General features: G+C 42.8%; 1 long non-coding RNA gene across 1 annotated transcript; it reads left to right on the top strand.

The window, feature by feature from the left end:
- Positions 1–4,298: 4,298 nt before the first annotated feature.
- Positions 4,299–8,960, top strand: LOC118944474. Its single transcript, XR_005039814.1, has 3 exons — positions 4,299–4,838; positions 6,690–6,787; positions 7,918–8,960. It is a non-coding gene; the product is annotated as an uncharacterized LOC118944474 (long non-coding RNA).
- The last annotated feature ends 6,295 nt before the right edge of the window (positions 8,961–15,255 follow it).

Below are 15,255 nucleotides of genomic sequence, written 5' to 3' on the forward strand. Positions count from 1 at the left end.
GATGAATGAGGTGTGTTCTTATTTTACTGGTATTCTACTCCAGAGGTGAAATGACCTTCCTTTGTGAAAGCGGTGTACTTACTGCCTGATGAAAATGTCAATTTAAACATCTATCCATCCATTAGTTTATCCATTTATTTTGTAGATATATTTTTCTTAATTATTTTCCTCTACCACCCCTCCCCTAACTGGAGTAAACTAATGGACAACAATTAGGCTTCTACTTCCAGGTTATACATACTGTATACATTTTACAGACACGGTGTATTTTCCAGTAGTTCTCTTTGGTGTGTTTTTAGCTACACTCAACCCCTCCCATCTCTCTCTGAAGACCATCCAGCATCCAGTTTTGTCTTTTGCATTGCATTTACATTGAAAAACTCAAAGATTTGAATCCAGCTGTCACGTTCTGACCTTTATTTCCTTTGTTTTGTCTTTATTTAGAATGGTCAGGGCGTGAGTTGGGGTGGGCAGTCTGTGTGTTTTTCTATGTTGGGGTTTTGAGTTCAGCCGAGTATGGTTCTCAATCAGAGGCAGGTGTCGTTAGTTTTCTCTGATTGAGAATCATACTTAGGTAGCCTGGGTTTCACTTTTGAGTTGTGGGTGTTTTGTTTCCGTGTGAGTGTTTGTTGCCACACGGTACTGTTTCGTTCACGTTTATTGTTTTGTAGTGTTCAGTTTGTCTTTAAATAAACATTATGGACACTTACCACGCTGCGCATTGGTCCTCCGATCCTTCTCGCTTCTCCTCTTCAGAAGAGGAGGAGGAATGCCGTTACACCAGCTTTGTTTTGTGTATCAGTTCATAAACCATGTGCCATTGAATTGGTACATCAAAAATCTCCTCAACTATTTTGCAGTCTATATGGCACAGCTGTACATTTTTGGTCCTTAAATGAAATGGGTATATGTTTTTATTCATCACAATTTTCTTTAGACAATTTTGGTCTTTAATGCAGGGCCAACAGACAAGTTACTTACTTTCTCCCCCTTCCACTTACCTCTTCCATTTTTGTGGTAATGCTGCAATTAGATGTCATTTTGAATAAAGTAGACATTTCCATATATTTTAGCTGCATGTGTGACATAAATCCACCAGTCCTATTTATGATATAATTTACAAAGATTATACCGTAAAAAAAAAAAAATCAATGAGTATATTTGAGTTTAACCATAATATTTGTTGTAATTTATGTTCTGTCTTATTGGTGGATTAAAGTGAAATTGCAACCAACTCTCTATTTCTTGTTTTTAAAACACCGATATTCTGGAGATTGTTTCATTTTCAAATAACCGAAAGTAAGCGGTTGTAATCTGAATAAAGGGGAAAAGGCCATTCTTGAACATGGGGTGAGACATTCTTACTAATCTGCTAGAGAACCCGTTTGGATTTAAGTATAACTTTTGTATGACTGAAGCCTTTAGTGAGAGGTCTAATGCTTTAATATTGAATCATCACATCTGCCCTCCGAACTCATAATCATTATATAAATAGGCCTGTTTCATTTTGTCTGGCTTTTCCGTTCCAAATCAAATTGAATGTGTTTTTACAGGTGACCAACGGGCAGGCTTTCTACTGGCTGTCTCAGCTGAGGCATCGCTGGGACGAGCAGCAGAGACACTGCCTGGCTAACATCTGTGATGTTCAGTTCTTCTACTCCTACCAATACCTGGTAGGAACACCTCTCGGCTGGTCATCACCCCCTCATTGACCGGTCAGTACCTCAACCTAACCCTATGTTCATGTCCAGTTCAACCCTAGCCTCAACCACAGCCCTAATCCTCAACCCTAAATCTAACCCAGTCAAGTCATCAGTCCCCTCACAGACTGGTCCATAACTCTCCCCCTAAATCTAACCCAGTCAAGTCATCAGTCCCCTCACAGACTGGTCCATAACTCTCCCCCTAAATCTAACCCAGTCAAGTCATCAGTCCCCTCACAGACTGGTCCATAACTCTCCCCCTAAATCTAACCCAGTCAAGTCATCAGTCCCCTCACAGACTGGTCCATAACTCTCCCCTAAAGCTGTACTGTCATCTCTCAGCTTATTTTGCTCATCTTGTCATTAGGTTTATTTCATGTTTACAACAGTGTTGCTATCAATGCTGATTAGAATACCAAATATTATCTCATTGTACTTTTATTTTGTGTCCTAAAGAATATAATTATTCAGTAGTCAGGAATAGAGAGCTGTGATTAATGACCACTTTGTTGTTCTCAGTGTGTGATGTTGTTGTTGTTGTTGTTGTTTTGGTCATGTGTAGGTGCTACATCACTCTGACCCAGTCTCTCCACCTGACTAAGAGTGGGACCACCAAGGACCACTACAACACACCAATCCACTATTACAACACTCCAATCCACTATTACAAAACTCCAATCCACTATTACAACACTCCAATCCACTATTACAACACTCCAATCCACTATTACAACACTCCAATCCACTATTACAACACTCCAATCCACTATTACAACACTCCAATCCACTATTACAACACTCCAATCCACTATTACAACACTCCAATCCACTATTACAACACTCCAATCCACTATTACAACACTCCAATCCACTACTACAACACACCAATCCACTATTACAACACTCCAATCCACTATTACAACACTCCAATCCACTATTACAACACTCCAATCCACTATTACAACACTCCAATCCACTATTACAACACTCCAATCCACTATTACAACACTCCAATCCACTATTACAACACTCCAATCCACTATTACAACACTCCAATCCACTATTACAACACTCCAATCCACTATTACAACACACCAATCCACTATTACAACACACCAATCCACTATTACAACACACCAATCCACTATTACAACACTCCAATCCACTATTACAACACACCAATCCACTATTACAACACACCAATCCACTATTACAACACACCAATCCACTATTACAACACTCCAATCCACTATTACAACACTCCAATCCACCACTACAACACACCAATCCACTATTACAACACACCAATCCACCACTACAACACACCAATCCACTATTACAACACACCAATCCACCACTACAACACACCAATCCACTATTACAACACACCAATCCACTATTACAACACACCAATCCACTATTACAACACTCCAATCCACTATTACAACACACCAATCCACTATTACAGCACACCAATCCACTATTACAACACACCAATCCACTACTGCAACACACCAATCCACTACTGCAACACACCAATCCACCACTACAACACACCAATCCACTATTACAGCACACCAATCCACTATTACAGCACACCAATCCACTACTGCAACACACCAATCCACCACTACAATACACCAATCCACTATTACAACACACCAATCCACCACTACAATACACCAATCCACTATTACAATACACCAATCCACTATTACAATACACCAATCCACTATTACAACACACCAATCCACTATTACAACACACCAATCCACTATTACAACACACCAATCCACTAGTCTTTCTCTGTAGTCTCTCTCTGTCTCTCTGTAGCCTCTGTAGATTCTCTGTAGCCTCTCTCCGTTGTCTCTCTGTAGCCTCTCTATTGTCTCTCTGTTGTCTCTCTGTAGCCTCTCTGTTGTCTCTCTGTTGTCTCTCTATTGTCTCTCTGTAGCCTCTCTATTGTCTCTCTGTTGTCTCTCTGTATCATGTAATTAACTAGCAGCACAGCCAGAGTTCTGGAAAACCTCCCGGTTACAGTTGATGTTTTTATTGTAGCCTACATGGGAATAATATCTTTCTGTTGCATCTTTACCTTCCTGTTGCAGCTTTACCTTCCTGTTGCAGCTTTACCTTCCTGTTGCATCTTTACCTTCCTGTTGCAGCTTTACCTTCCTGTTGCAACTTTACCTTCCTGTTGCAACTTTACCTTCCTGTTGCAACTTTACCTTCCTGTTGCAACATTACCTTCCTGTTGCAACTTTACCTTCCTGTTGCAACTTTACCTTCCTGTTGCAACTTTACCTTCCTGTTGCAGCTTTACCTTTCTGTTGCAACTTTACCTTCCTGTTGCAACTTTACCTTCCTGTTACAACTTTTCAAAGAACATCGGAATACACGTTTCAGCGAGAAAGACACCATTCTTTGAAAAACAATGACAAGAAATGAACAATGCGGCCGTATTAAAAATGTCTGAACGCATCAGCGAGCATGAGAGGGTAAAGCCACACATCATGAGGTCATAGTGGGGGTCCCTAGCTAGGACGGAACAAAGCCCTGCCACTGTGTCTGATTACCATCTGGCACACCGCATAGCAGAGGGTGTGGGTGTAAAAGCACAGACTCTAGACTCTCAACCCACGCTCTATTGCCTCCTCCCAGTCCTCCTGCCCACAGCTGCCTGCCTGCTGCCTGCCGCCTCTGGCTGAGCTGTAATTAGCAGGGTTTTGTTCCCACCTAACGACGCTATTATCCCCGAACAGTGGCGGTGTACACGGGAGACATAAGACATTATCAATTATGAACAACTCACTGACTTGGTGTCGGTCAATACATGGCTTTCAAAGTGAGTGATATAACCGTGCTGTAACCATTTCTGTGTTCACACTTCACTCTTTTCTCAGTTGTTTTCTACGGCTGCTGTACTGTAGGCTGCTCTGGTGCACACGGCTGAAACGGCGCATCTGAGGTACTTTATGGATCTGTTGCTGGAGAGGGGCCAACCCCTGATGCTGGTGGGGAATGCAGGCGTGGAGAATACTTCTCTGGTCGGGAATCAGGTAGACCACCTGACAAATATCGACATGACCACTGAAGTACCCCTCAACTACTACTGCACCTCCCTCATGCTGCAGAGTGAGTGACACAACATTGGGTTATTGTTTGACTTAAGCCCTTGGCTCCTATTAGGAGCATAGGCCATTGACGAATGTCCTCCATCTCACTCAGTTCTGGTCAAGTTCTTCCTGTGTTGAAGCTCTTCTTCCAGTGTTGAAGCTGTTCTTCCAGTGTTGAAGCTGTCCTTCCAGTGTTGAAGCTGTCCTTCCAGTGTTGAAGCTGTCCTTCCAGTGTTGAAGCTGTGCTTCCAGTGTTGAAGCTGTTCTTCCAGTGTTGAAGCTGTTCTTCCAGTGTTGAAGCTGTTCTTCCAGTGTTGAAGCTCTTCTTCCAGTGTTGAAGCTCTTCTTCCAGTGTTGAAGCTCTTCTTCCAGTGTTGAAGCTCTTCTTCCAGTGTTGAAGCTGTTCTTCCAGTGTTGAAGCTGTTCTTCCAGTGTTGAAGCTGTTCTTCCAGTGTTGAAGCTGTTCTTCCAGTGTTGAAGCTGTTCTTCCAGTGTTGAAGCTGTTCTTCCAGTGTTGAAGCTGTGCTTCCAGTGTTGAAGCTGTGCTTTAAGGCAACAGGCTGTGATGAAAAAATGCTTCACGTCTAAGATATGCAGTTGTAAGATCCAGATCTCCAATCAGAACAGAACAGCAGCACCATCTGCTGGTGTTACGAGGAGAACGAGTAGAGATGGTGAGGTGACAAAGAAAAGTTATCTGTACCGTCCAGCAGTGTTTCCCAACCCTGGTCATCCAGTAACTCCAACACTACACAGTTTTGTTGTAGCCCTTGACAAACGCACCTCATTCAACTCATTGAGGGCTTAATGATTAGTTGACAAGTTGAATCAGGGGTGCTTGTCCAGAATGACAATAAAAACATGTACTGTTGGGGGTACCTGAGGACCAGGGTTGGGGAACACTGCCATTTAAGGCCAGGGGTATTCACCGCTTACCCTACGAGATCCAGAGCCTGCGGGTTTTCTGTTCTACCTGATAATTAATTGCACTCACCTGGTGTCCCAGGTCTAAATCAGTCCCTGATGAGAGAGGAACAATGAAAAACTGCAGTGGAATTGGCTTCGAGGTCCAGAGTTGAGTTTGAGGGGTATAGGCCAGTACTAGTTTGATCATTTAACAATTCCACTTGTTTATCTTCTAAAAGGGCCAACAGGAAACACTTTGGTTGTTGGTGATCTAACAGTACTTATCAAAATATAGTTTATCAGTGACTTGGGGTGTTTTAGTAACTGTGATGTCTGATATGAGCAGGGTGTTTTGGTAACTGTGATGTCTGATGGGACTAGGGAGTTCTGGTAACCGATGTGACCAGGGTGTTTTGGTAACTGTGATGTCTGATGTGACTAGGGAGTTCTGGTAACTGATGTAACTAGGGAGTTCTGGTAACTGATGTGACCAGGGTGTTTTGGTAACTGTGATGTCTGATGTGACAGGTCTGTGAGAGCCAGAAATCTTGCTTGTTTGTAGGTGACCAAATACTTATTTTCCACCATAATTTGCAAATAAATTCATTAAAAATCCTACAATGTGGTTTTCTGGATTTTTTCCCCCTCATTTTGTCTGTCATAGTTGAAGTGTACCTATGATGAAAATTACAGGCCTCTCTCATCTTTTTAAGTGGGAGAACTTGCACAATTGGTGGCTGACTAAATACTTTTTTGCCCCACTGTATGCTCTCTCTAATTCTCCCGTCTCCCTCCCTCCCTCTGATCACACAGTCGAGAAGCCCTGCACACTGTAATGCCTCTTATACCCTCTTTGATTGTAAGATCAGAATGAAATGTTGCACTTCCATTTTATCAGAAGTGTGATTTGTGTTGTGTTAGTTTTGTATAATCAAGCTGTTGCCCCTCTCTTTACCTACTGCAGGTACGACAGGCAGAAGATAACCCTAAATCCACCACTGTCAGTATGTTGCCTGTATGAAACCTACTTCTGGGAGCTTCACCATCAACCCTGGACTACAGGTACTGACCAGGACTAGCTCAACTCCACTGGTATATTCCAACTTAGACTCTAGGTACTGACTAGGAATGCCTAGACTCCAGGTACTAACTAGGAATGCTAGACTCCAGGTACTGAGTAGGAATGCCTAGACTGACTAGGAATGCCTAGACTCCAGGTACTGAATAGGAATTGTAGTCTCCAGGTACTGAGTAAGAATGCTAGACTCCAGGTACTGACTAGGAATGCTGGACTCCAGGTACTTACTAGGAATGCTAGACTCCAGGTACTGACTAGGAATGCTAGACTCCAGGTACTGACTAGGAATGCTAGACTCCAGGTACTGACTAGGAATGCTAGACTCCAGGTACTGAGTAAGAATGCTAGACTCCAGGTACTGAGTAAGAATGCTAGACTCCAGGTAGTGACTAGGAATGCTAGACTCCAGGTACTGACTAGGAATACTAGACTCCAGGTACTGAGTAGGAATGCCTAGACTCCAGGTACTGACTGGGAAGGCCTAATAGCTAGCTACCTTTGTTTGCCTGTTCCTTAGCTAGCTAGCTTTCAGCTGACAGGTGTTAGCTAGCTACAGAGACTACTGGACAAGCAAGCTAACGTTAGCTAGGTAATGCTAGGTAATGCATGTATACCACCACACAGTTAGCTGTGTGATTTAACATTGATTTAAGGTTAGGGTTAGATTTAACATGTTACTGCAGTGGCCTAAATCAGGTGTTTCTTGGCAGTCTTCAACAAATCTACTTTGAAACAAAAGTATACACCTCACATACTGTATGGGCTTTAAATAAAAAAAGACACCTGTACCATGTCAGTTATAGAGGTGAAATGTCTTACATTTTGAGTTTGCATCCCAATATTACACTTTATATACATCACGGAAGGCTGAAATATAACAAAACCATTTGACATAAAAACAATGGATTTTTTTGTGGTTGATTTTTTTATGTTTTATTTTCATAATTATGAAAAATATGAATAACATTCCACCCATAAGACCACTAGAGGGTTATTTGGTCATTTGACTGCAGGAAAGGGTTTTAACAACACTGCTAACCGAACTTTAAATTGAGACCAAAAAGCTCATTTTTGCTTTCATGATTTTTTTAAATAGACAATTCTGACTTTGCAGCTGGCCTATCTAAGGGGAAATCGCTCAGTTCTGCCTCCAGGACAAGACTCATGACAATAAATGTCAACCGGCTCTGATTACAGCTCTACACAATCAGATATACCTTAAAGCAGTCAGGTATGTATTCACCCCACCACTGTTCCTCCTGACCAAGGTGCTATTAGGGCCCAGGACTAGCAGTCATCTGTCAATGTGTTTGGCTATATAGCGCAGCAACATCCATCTCCGACTAACGCTGCTGTCCCACCTATTGATTACCACCTAAATACATCTGTTTCAAAGCAAAGTTTCCAGAACAGCTTGAGCTGGACCAATTTGGGATGATCGGCTTTTGGTAGCTAAGCAATGTAATCGAAAAGGATTCATTTGAGTGCAACACCTAAAATGTATCCTTTTCTGTGTGGAATTAATTTTGTGTTGTAATAAAATAAGATCTTAGGATACATACAGATGCTCTTGATGCCTGTGTGTTAGTAAGAAAGTATGTGATGATAAACCATTGGTTCAATGGGTACGACGTCATCATTGTGGGCGTGGCACCCCGTGTAATGACCTGCGTCTCCAGAGGCATAACAGTAAGTCAAATGACATAGCATCGGAAGTAAATAATGTGAAGGTTATAAAAAACTAAGAAAGGATATTCAGTGTCTCATTACAACACATTTTGTATGTAATTGTGAATCAACATGACTGTAAATGGTTTTCTTACTAATCTCACCTAATTTTGAATGTTGACATTTTGACAGTGTCCCAGTAGGCCAATGGCCTACTGTGAAATTGGGACTTCCTGTTACTGTGAAACTGGGACATCCTGTTACTGTGAAACTGGGACATCCTGTTACTGTGAAACTGGGACATCCCGTTACTGTGAAACTGGGACATCCCGTTACTGTCAAACTGGGACATCCCGTTACTGTCAAACTGGGACATCCCGTTACTGTCAAACTGGGACATCCCGTTACTGTCAAACTGGGACATCCCGTTACTGTCAAACTGGGACATCCTGTTACTGTCAAACTGGGAAACTGCTCTAGGTCATTTTAATTGAGATTTTTTTTTTGGGGGGGGGGGGGGGGGGGGGATTATGAAATGCTTGCTTTTGTAACAGAAATCAATTTCTAAATAGGATCAAATGTTCAATTTCATTAATAAAATCTGCTATCAGCTAGCTTACAAGTGAAAGCTATCATAGCTGCATATGAACTTTAAAAAAAACCTCTACAGGATCGGTGGATCCCCTGCGGGACGGTTGAGGCTAATGCGATTAGCATGAGGTTGTAAGTAAGAAGAAGATTTCACCGGACATAGACATATCTGATATTGGCAGAAAGCTTAAATTCTTGTTAATCTAACTGCACTGTCCAATTTACAGTAGCTATTACAGTGAAATAATACCATGCTATTGTTTGAGGAGTGCACAGTTATGAACTTGAAAAGTTATTAATGAACCAATTAGGTACATTTGGGCAGTCTTGATACAACATTTTGAACATAAATAAATGGTTCATTGGATCAGTCTAAAATGTTTGTCTGAAACACAACACACTGAATGTTGCCGTTATCTGCTACTAAAAGCCATAAGCCATGGCACAATATATCCAAGGTGCCACAGTATCAAAGCTGATACTGAATTAACAACAAATTGGATAACTGGGCTAGTGTAACCTGAGGGATGAACCCAGGCTTAATGCTGGAGAAACCAACGACCATTAGACCAAGAGGAAATACCCTATTGGCCCTAGGGCCAACACTGATTTTGAAGTCGCCGGCGAGGCTACCCATCACAATGAGCATCCGCGACCGACTCATGTCTGCTACACTAGCAGGCAGCAGATTTGTTTTGAAGGCCACGTTTTCTCAGACGACATAACAGGTGTCAAAATGGATCATAGCAATTGCAGATCAACTTTTATCTGAAACGAACAAACATTCACACTCTCTTAATGCCAAATGGTGCACTATTCCCCACAGAGTTCACTACTTTTAACCAGAGTCCTACGGGTCCTTGTCAAAAGCAGTGCACTACATTGGGAATAGGGTGCCCTTTGGCGTATAGGCCATCTCTGAGAAGATTTTGTATTTTTTTATTTTACCTTTATTTAACTAGGCAAGTCAGTTAAGAACAAATTCTTATTTTCAATGACGGCCTAGGAACAGTGGGTTAACTGCCTTGTTCAGGGGCAGAACGACTGATGATGATCCGTGAGGGTGAAGGAGGAAAGATAAGAAACGTGATTTATAATAACAAATGACAAAAAATGGAGATCACAACCATTTGTACCTGTATTGTTTAGCAAATGACTTCCTTCCTCAGCACTAATTGCAGCGATCACTTATGCGGTGTGGCGAACTGTCACGTCGGCCTGCGTGTAATTACACCGAGAACAACGCTTCATTGCCCCCCTAATGAATTCTCTGTGTAAGCACATACAGGTTAGTGTTTGGTTAACATAATGAAGGACATTCGTTTTTGGGGGGGCAGAATCTGAGGAGATAATTGGTTGTGACCGGAGTAATAGGAAGAGAAAAACACATTATGTGTTGTTAGTGTGAATGAGGGGCACAACAGTATAATAATGACAGTCAAGTTCTTCCACACAGATATCGACAAACCATTTCTGTATGGACCTCGCTTTGTGCACGGGGGAATTGTCATGCTGAAACAGGAAAGGGCCTTCTCTAAACTGTTGCCTCAAAGTTGGAAGCACAGAATTGTCTACAATGTCATTGTATACTATAGGGTTAAGATTATCCTTCACAGGAATTAAGGGGCCTAGCCCAAACCATGAAAAACAGCCCCAGACCATTAATTACCTCCACCAAACTTTACACTTGGCATTATACATTTGGGCAGGTAGCCTTCTCCCGGTGTCCGCCAAACCCAGTTTCATCTGCCAGATGGTGAAGCGTGATTCATCAATACAGAGAATGCATTTTCACTGCTCATTTCCACTGCTCCAGAGTCCAATGGCAGCAAGCTGACGCTTGGCATTGCGCATGGTGATCTTAGGCTTGCATGCGGCTACTTGGCCATGGAAACCAATTTCATGAAGCTCCTGACGAGCAGTTCTTGTGCTGACATTGCTTGCAGAGGCAGTTTGAAACTCGGTAGTAAGTGTTGCAACCGAGGACAGTCGATTTTTATGTGCTGCGCGTTTCAGTTTTATGTGCTGCGCGTACAATGTACTCGGTGGTCCCGTTCTGTGAGCTTGTGTAGCCTACCACCAGAATCTACTCATTTGAAGCGGTGTCCACATCCTTTTGTATATACAGTGTATGATAGGAATGGAAATTATCTCCTTTTTTAAGTGTGGACTATTTCACTGCATATGAATTTACCAACTGTACTTGTTTTTCTTATCTAAATAACTTATATTACTATTTAAAAAACACAAATGTATGTAATGGATCAAAATATATTGTCTTAACACAAATCTCATATCTTGGATGAGTTTCCAATTGACACTAATTAAGCCCCACCCCAGAATTTGGGGCAACCAATCGCAGCGCACGTCAGACAAGCTCACATTTTAAACGCATGGCGGCCATTGTAAAGACAGAGCATAAACAAATAGTTTAAATGGCTAATAACAGTGCATCAGGAGTACTTGCTACAGAGCCTGTAGGAGTATTTTTCGAATGCTACATTGTTTGCTAGCTCAGCTGGTTATCTACTGTAGCTCCCGGTATAAATTACATTGACCACCCAACATTGCTAAAGCTGGCTAGCTAGCCAGTTAATATAACTTGTTTTTTCTAAATGTATGTTGGCTAACTTAGTTAGCAATGTTATGAATATAACTCTCATCTACTGTTGACATCAGGATATGATTTGAGAGCAGTAGTTAGTCCGAAAAGTGGTTAGTAGTAGGGGTGTGCCGAGTACTTGGAAAAAAACGAGTATCGTAACGGATATGGAGAATTTTGCGAATACGATTATGACAAGTCTTTTTTTTGTATTATCCTTGGTCAGCCAGGACCGCATCTCTCTTTCACTCAAACAGTGTGAAGCGCTGTGTGCTCTAAACAACTATTAGCTTGTCTATCTTTAAAGAAACAGGTGGGGTATTGGTTGAGGCTGGTGCAACGATTGAATTGGATTAGAAAATGCCGCTCTCATTTCCCCCGACAGAAACACGTGCGGCTCTTAATCGCTCAGTGAGGGGCACAAGTCCCCCCTTCTCAAAACATTGTGTGTGTGAATCATAATCCGTGACTAGTCATTGTTGTTCTAGCTATCAATCTAGTTATTGTCTGTAGACTTTTCTGAGGGCATATGGTTGTTTGTCTACTTAGCACTGTTTAGAAGGTTACTGCTTTGTCTGTTCCTATAAATATTCCATTGCTGACGAGACGTCTGTTGTTCTGTCGTGATCTAAGCCCATGCTTGCTTGCTATTTTTATTTATTCTCGCCCAGGCATGTTTCCTGAGCGACAGATCATTAGAAAATCAAATGAAAAATCAAATCAAATGTATTTATATATAGCCCTTCTTACATCAGCTGATATCTCAAAATGCTGTACAGAAACCCAGCCTAAAACAGCAAGCAATGCAGGTGTAGAAGCACGGTGGCTAGGAAAAACTCCCTAGAAAGGCCAAAACCTAGGAAGAAACCTAGAGAGGAACCAGGCTATGAGGGGTGGCCAGTCCTCTTCTGGCCGTGCCGGGTGGAGATTATACCAGAACATGGGCAAGATGTTCAAATGTTCATAAATGACCAGCATGGTCCAATAATAATAATCACAGTAGTTGTCGAGGGTGCAACAAGTCAGCACCTCAGGAGTAAATGTCAGTTGGCCGATCATTCAGAGTATCTCTACCTCTCCTGTTGACTCTAGAGCATTGAAAACAGCAGGTCTGGGACAGGTAGCACGTCCGGTGAACAGGTCAGGGTTCCATAACCGCAGGCAGAACAGTTGAAACTGGAGCAGCAGCACGGCCAGGTGGACTGGGGACAGCAAGGAGTCATCATGCCAGGTAGTCCTGATTTGAAAATAAATAAATAAATGAAGAACTAAATCTACATACATACAGGTGAAAGGCAGCTGCTGTAATAGCTTCTCTACAGGTGAAAGGCAGCTGCTGTATGAAAGCTTCTCTACAGGTGAAAGGCAGCTGCTGTAAGAGAGCTTCAATACAAGTGAAAGGCAGCTGCTGTAAGTGAGCTTCTCTACAGGTGAATGGCAGCTGCTGTAAGAGAGCTTCTCTACAGGTGAAAGGCAGCTGCTGTAAGAGGGCTTCACTACAGGTGAAAGGCAGCTGCTGTAAGAGAGCTTCTCTACAGGTGGAAGGCAGCTGCTGTAAGTGGGCTTCACTACAGGTGAAAGGCAGCTGCTGTAAGAGAGCTTCTCTACAGCTTAAAGGCAGTTGCTGTAAGTGAGCTTCACCACAGGTGAAAGGCATCTGCAGTAATAGAGCTTCACTACAGTTGAAAGGCAGCTGCTGTAATTATTAACTACTGTAGGGCACTGAGTTTTCCTTCACTGCATGACCTTGACCAGGAACAACTCTGAACCCTGCTCATTTCACAAGGCATCACTTGAACATTAAGAGTTAAATTCTATATGTACAAAACAACTTTTTTAAATCAGCCATATGTTTGCCTCTGACCTGGTTGAAGCTGTGGAGGGCAGCGTGCAGACTGGCGTGCATGCCATGCCGGTGGGTGGCTCGTTGGGGATCTTGATGGCGTCCTCCAGGATGCCTCTGGGGATGACGTGCTGGTCAGGGCTGGGCGCTGGCTCCCTGCTGATGAACACCCGGTAGTCATGGTGTCCACCCCGGTACTCTCCAGGAGGGCTTCCAGAGTGGGCAACCAATGCGTCAACAGGTGCACTTTCTGACCGAAACAACACACACACACAACTGTATTTATTGTATTTTATGTGTTCATTAGTGTTTCTCAATGAGGGGAAATGTTTCTAGAAACAAGACCTAAACACTTTTGTTCCAGCCAAGTACCGAAGCAGCGGATTTAGCTGATCTAATCTAATCACGCTTTAGATTGAACCAAACTGATTGAACCAAATTGATAGAACCAAATTGAACCAAATTGAATCAATTAGGTTCCCTGGCTCAGATCAAGAAGGCAGATAATCATGTTGAATCAGGTGCTCTATTCTATTGTTGCTGTCTGGTTGCTGGACCAACATCATACAGTCACTATGACCCTCCAGACTACCACTAGTCTAGTCTGGCTGCTGACTGGAACAACATCATACAGTCACTATGACCCTCCAGACTACCACTAGTCTAGTCTGGCTACTGGAACAACATCATACAGTCACTATGACCCTCCAGACTACCACTAGTCTAGTCTGGCTGCTGGAACAACATCATACAGTCACTATGACCCTCCAGACTACCACTAGTCTAGTCTGTCTGCTGACTAGAACAACATCATACAGTCACTATGACCCTCCAGACTACCACTAGTCTAGTCTGGCTGCTGGAACAACATCATACAGTCACTATGACCCTCCAGACTACCACTAGTCTAGTCTGGCTGCTGGAACAACATCATACAGTCACTATGACCCTCCAGACTACCACTAGTCTAGTCTGGCTGCTGGAACAACATCATACAGTCACTATGACCCTCCAGACTACCACTAGTCTAGTCTGGCTACTGGAACAACATCATACAGTCACTATGACCCTCCAGACTACCACTAGTATAGTCTGGCAGACTGGAACAACATCATACAGTCACTATGACCCTCCAGACTACCACTAGTCTAGTCTGGCTACTGGAACAACATCATACAGTCACTATGACCCTCCAGACTACCACTAGTCTAGTCTGGCTACTGGAACAACATCATACAGTCACTATGACCCTCCAGACTACCACTAGTCTAGTCTGGCTGCTGGAACAACATCATACAGTCACTATGACCCTCCAGACTACCACTAGTCTAGTCTGGCTACTGGAACAACATCATACAGTCACTATGACCCTCCAGACTACCACTAGTCTAGTCTGGCTGCTGGAACAACATCATACAGTCACTATGACCCTCCAGACTACCACTAGTCTAGTCTGGCTACTGGAACAACATCATACAGTCACTATGACCCTCCAGACTACCACTAGTATAGTCTGGCAGACTGGAACAACATCATACAGTCACTATGACCCTCCAGACTACCACTAGTCTAGTCTGGCTACTGGAACAACATCATACAGTCACTATGACCCTCCAGACTACCACTAGTCTAGTCTGGCTACTGGAACAACATCATACAGTCACTATGACCCTCCAGACTACCACTAGTCTAGTCTGGCTGCTGGAACAACATCATACAGTCACTATGACCCTCCAGACTACCACTAG

This window comes from Oncorhynchus mykiss, chromosome 3 (genome assembly GCF_013265735.2).
Source record: "Oncorhynchus mykiss isolate Arlee chromosome 3, USDA_OmykA_1.1, whole genome shotgun sequence".
NCBI lineage: Eukaryota > Metazoa > Chordata > Actinopteri > Salmoniformes > Salmonidae > Oncorhynchus > Oncorhynchus mykiss.